We start from the raw sequence: 5,613 nt of genomic DNA, 5'->3' as shown, positions 1-5,613 counted from the left end.
TATCTACCTTGTCTTTTCACATTCTTGATGGTTTGATAAGTTTTTCTTGATCTATCTTTAAGCTCGCTGCTTCTTTCCTCAGCCATGTCCAGTCCACTGATGAGCCCATGAAAGGCATTCTGGTTTTGATTTCCAGCATTTCCTCTTGATCCTTAGAGTTTCCATCTCTCTGCTTACATTACTCATTTGTTCTTACATCTTGTCCACTTTTTCCATTAGAGCCTTTAGCATGTTAATCATACTTATTTTAAATTCCCAGTATGATAGTTCCAACATCTCTGCCATATCTGAGTCTAATTCTGACTCTTCCGTTGTCCCTTCAGACTGTTTTTTCTCGCCTTGTAGCATCCCTTGTCATTTTTGTTGAAAGCCCGACATTATGTATTGAGGAACAGAAAGTAAACGAAATAATCCTTTAGTGTGAAGTTTGTGTTAATCTGGGTAGGCGTGGTTTGTGTCTAATGTTTATTGTAGCTGTAGGTGCCAGAGGCTTCAAATGTATCTAATGTTCTTGTTTTTGTTTCCCCTGTTGACATTGGACTTTCCTAAATACTACTCCTCAGAGGGAGTCTGTGTCTTGCAGAGTTAACAATTGCAATCCACTGTTACTCAACTGCAGCTCTGTTGCTGTAGTACTAATCTAGGGTTGGGGCAAAAAACCTTTCTGTAATCTTATGACTAAATCTTTCTTTTAGTAATCCTGTGTCCTTGAGCCGCTGCCTTCAAGGGTGTGGGGTGGTGGTGCCATTTTTAACTTTCATTCATAGAATTATTAATCAAAATTGCAAAAGTAGATTTATAGAGCTACAGGTCAGTAGGAAAACAGGAGGGAAATGCAATGTTCCAGAGACATTTTGAAATGTTGCAAAGGAGCCTATAGTAGCTAAAAATTTACAGTTAAACTATGGTTACACAACAGATTATATTCAATCCTGCATTTTCTCAGGAAGTTCTTCTTTATATTTGTCTTTCTCTTTTCCAAGTTGTCAAAATTTGGCTTTGCACTCAATAATTTTTTTCTCTATCTTTTTCCAGTTTTAGCCTGATGATAGCCAACCGCTCAGGTTAGTGCCCACAGCCTTCTCAGGCTTCATTCATTCAATGTAGATGATATATTCCTTTCTCTACACCTGGACTACCATGCCAGCTTGATGATCATTGTAGTGTCCCTGAACCACCTGGACTTCGTCATCCTTGTGAACAGGCATGGAGCAGACATTGTCCTTCCGCTGCAGCTGCTTGGAGAGCTGGCAGACGTGATCTTCTTGGGCATATGCAAGAGGGCCCGAAAGCAGCGTTTGTGGTTTTTGCTGTAGTCCTAGGTCACAAAGGGATTGAATTTCATGATGACCTGGCACCGGGTGGGCTCAAAAATGCATGCCTTCACATGTGTTCCTGAGATCCCCTCACCCACTTTAGGTGAATCATGAAAGCTGCAGGGTGATACAGTGAGAGAAATGCCCTTATGGCAGGAGAGATTAGGCTCTGGTAAAGTTTTATTTTTCCCCAGAGATTAGGCCTTTGCTATGGAGAATGCTTCAGGCATATTTTACCATTGTTACTCTTCCCTTTTCCTGGCAGAGCCATGAGGGGATCTTTTCAACATTTCACCGTGAGAACATGGCAGGTTTCCTGGAAGTAAAGCGCAGGAAAGTGTGGGGTCCCATAAGATTGCGACTACCAAGAGTTTCTCTCCTAAGGCTAATCCAACTCAGTCTCCAGAAAATCAAAATTACCACTTAAATGTCCCTACAGTTTATAGTTCCAGTGGTTTCTGCTCTTCAGGTAAGCAGACCTCAGCTGTGACTCTCTGGAGTCACCTTTGCATCCATATGGGGTTGGCAGTATTCCCTACAACCTCAGGTCTCTGATAGGTCCAGGAAGAGTTGATCTGTAGTTCTTTCAGTTTTTTCTTGTTATAAAGATGGGAGTGTGGCCTTCCAAGCTCTTCACGTGTCAGAGATGCTGGAAGACATATCTTAGGGCATGGACTGCTAGAATGTATCCCTTACCCTCAATTTCCAAGGTGGATGCAAAAAAAAATTTTTTTTTTCCTCTCAGGACAGATTTTTGTTCTGTTTTGTTTTTTTGGGTGAAGATGACTGATGGTGGTATTTTATGTCACCACAGGCAATATGTGACACAGTTGAGAACTTGATTCTGAAACCAAAATATGAGAGATTGAATTCTGGCTCTACTTCTTTTCCAAGTGTGTTACTTTGAGAAAGACACTTCACCTTGCTGTTCTTTAGTTTCTTTGTCTAAAGAAATGAGGCCCAAAATAGTAGCTTTCTCTCAGAGAAAGGATAAATTGTGCTAATACATACAAACATCTTAGAGCAGTGCCTGGCACAAAATAAGTACTTAATAAATATTGGCTATTATTAAATTTCCCCAAAGTTTATCTGTTTCTCTATTGGTGTGAGAGAGTGGGAATGTTTTTAAGACAGTGTATCCACTGTCCCCTTAGAATTTAGAGGCCAGGCTCAGATTGGCATTAGAACTGATAGAAATCAGCAGGCAACTTCAAGCCATGAGGCTAGACTATAGCAAAGGGTTTTCTAATTGAGAGACACGCCTTTGTCCCTGACGATGTAAGGCAGAAGTCCAACAGCTTTGTTTTATTTTGTTGAAATCATTGTGCGTTTGAAGAATTGTCCTCATGGATAGTTTATGGATTCTGGAAAACTTCCTACAAAAGCAAGACTCTTTGATCTATAAGTGTTTGCTTTTCATCTTAAAAAAAAAAAAACATGAAAAAACAAAACAAAACAAAAAACCAAAAAACAAACCCAATAACAACAACAACAAAACAACAACAGAAAACTACCACTAACAACAAATAAACCCAATATAAAACTCTAAAATAAAAGTTTTTGAGGAGCTTTGAAGGCCTGTCCTTCTCCCTAGAAAGAACCTCACTGTTATGATATATGTGATTGTATTGCCATGACTGGGAATGTGACCCTAGTCCTTCAACAGAAACGGAGATGTTCTTGTAAAGGGGGTAGGTGGGGTTCTCTTCAGAGCTGATAGTTTAATTCCATATTGACTTTTTTCTCCATGCCAAGACTGGTTAATGCTCACAGACTGAGGTTAAAAAAAAAAAAAAAGGTTTGTCTTCAAGAGTACCCAGTCTTTATTTTGCTCTTTTCACCAGTTTCATCCCTTCAAGTCTCTCAGCATTAAGTATCTTTAACAACAAACATTAATAAGTGCCCATAAGTTGCATGCAAATATGTGGGAAATTCTGAGAAATATCACACATGGTTCTGGCCCCCTAAAGATTGACAGTCCAGGGCTGTATGCTGCTCTTTGCAACTTTGGCTAGTTCTGCCTTCCTTCAATCTTATCCTGTATTTTCTCTATATTCACTAAACTACAGACTTGTGGAGGAAGATGTAGAGCTCATTTAACCTCATTCATTTTACTTTTTGTGGCAAAGGTAATGTCCATCATTTCAGCTGATGTTACATCTACGGAATTCACTGTATTTGATAACATTCAAAACTGATATAGGTTATCCACTTTGTGGATATGATGGAGTTCTTATCTGTGGAATGATATAAGCCATGATATGATACAAGCAATTTCCAAGTCTGGCTCCTGGATCATCCTACAGGGTCTTCCTTGCTCTCTCTCTCTCCCTGTCTTTGGAACCAAAAACGGAAGACTCTAAAGTAACAGAGCCGCAATATGAAACAGGACTGGTCGCTAAATTACTACTTGAAAGGGTGCTATCCCAACAGTCATCTGATAAGAAAATTCTCATTGGATTTTGTGATCAGAATATATATTTTATTATGTATTAATAATGAATAAAGAGTTCTTGCAGTTGTTTGCTATAGCAGCTGTCATTAAATGATACACAGAGAATTGAATTTCAGATAATTGAAATAATTTGTTCTAGATGACATATCATTTTGTGTCAGGGCTGGTATTAAAAGTTGACCTTGAATTTATGACATTTTCTTTTTACTTCTTTAACTGTTCAATCTCAGCTAGTTATAACAAAAGGAAAAACATATATCAAAACATAAGAAATCAACACTGAACTGTTTAATATATAGTAATTCCACTTACTGCCTCTCTGTATTAAAAAAAATACTGTATTTCAAGACATTCAATGCCTTGGGTACTTGCCATTCCCAAAAGAATTTCTAAAACTGTGAATTTCAGGAGGTCTGGCTAAAAGTTGGGGGGAGATAGATGGAGTCATTAGACAATTATTCAAAGTTAAGTCACAAAAATCACCACACACTGTATGGAATAAGTCCATTTTCAGTTCCCAGGTATCAAATTTTCTTTTGACTTGAAATGATAATCACATGAGCTTGTGAATCCTTAATTCCATTTAACACTCCATCCATGCCAGTGGATGAGTTAGACTATTGAAGGTATCTGACTAAAGGAAATACTTTAGGGCCAAAGTAAACTGTCAAAATGAGGCTAAATTTAGCTTTGTAAGAGAGCAGATTTAAATGTCAGTGGGTTTCTTACCATGACCTAAGAAAGTAATAACATTTGTGCCCCACAGAAACATTTTAAATGTTGAAGACAGGACAAGGTTTGTAACCCATTTTTTCTAAACCACAGACTAAGATCAGACCCCATGCAAGTTGAGGATTACTTGAAGTCTGAACTGTTTCACACTGGGTACGTACAGTGTTTCCAATGCAAAACTCTTTAGTTCAATGGCTCTGACAGTGAATGGTTGGTTACAACCAAATCACAGAGTGCGATAGCCTCTATGACCATGCTGTCACCTCAGATGCTCCAGTGAGTGTTTAAAGAATACCAGTGATAGGAGGAATATTTTCTTTCTCAATTCTCTTTTCAACGTGGTTAAATATCTGCATAAAGTGACTCAATCAAAAGCAAGCGGAATGTCTGCTGTTATGAAATCTTACATTCTTTCACATTTAAGGGAAAGAAAGAAAATGAAGCATGGGAGGAGAGTATTTTAACTTTGCAAACAAAAACAAAGTTACTTTTTTTCTGGGAGCTTTTCCCTAGGAAGTTGTTGAGAATCTGGTAGCTGTTATGAACTGTATTTCAGTTGTGATTGTTGGATTTTGCATTTTGCATTTTGGGAAACGTTCCATGTTCTTGTTCTTGTTCTTTTTTTTTTTTTTAACATTTGTAAAACAATTGCATGAAATGACTTTTAAAAAATCTTTCCAAAGTTATCTGCCAAAAATCTGAGTAACTTTCCTACATTGTATTCCTATAGGTTTTTCTTCAGAACAGATGAGTTACTGAGGTGCCCTAGGACAGGGCTATATGGTCAAGAAAGCATAGTGTGGCTTTTGGGGTGTATCCATTCATATTATTTTGGCATTTCTATAAAAAACAAATTCATTACACACCATATTGTTTTCATATAGTAATTATCTAACAAAAATGTGTCTAGATAGTATAAGGATAATTACTACAAAACTTTCATCACAGGGAACATTCTAACATGAACCCTAAGGCAGTTATTTTAGAATAAACTATAGCGACTCTATCCTATTTGTATGGTGTTAATTTATACTTTGATATCATATGCAGTAAATATTGACCTGTGAACAAGGTAATGTATATGTTTGACACTCTAAAGAATTTCCTTTT

The 5,613-nt window shown here is 37.5% G+C and overlaps 1 pseudogene; it reads right to left on the bottom strand.

Annotated features, from left to right (window-relative positions):
• Positions 1-926: 926 nt before the first annotated feature.
• On the bottom strand, positions 927-1,345 carry LOC123777462 (ribosomal protein uL24-like pseudogene; annotated as a pseudogene).
• Positions 1,346-5,613: the final 4,268 nt, after the last annotated feature.

Source organism: Ursus americanus, chromosome 13 (genome assembly GCF_024610735.1).
Source record: "Ursus americanus isolate L20-20 chromosome 13, mUrsAme1.1.p, whole genome shotgun sequence".
Classification (NCBI taxonomy): Eukaryota; Metazoa; Chordata; class Mammalia; order Carnivora; family Ursidae; genus Ursus; species Ursus americanus.
This window is presented reverse-complemented; position numbering and strand designations above follow the sequence as displayed.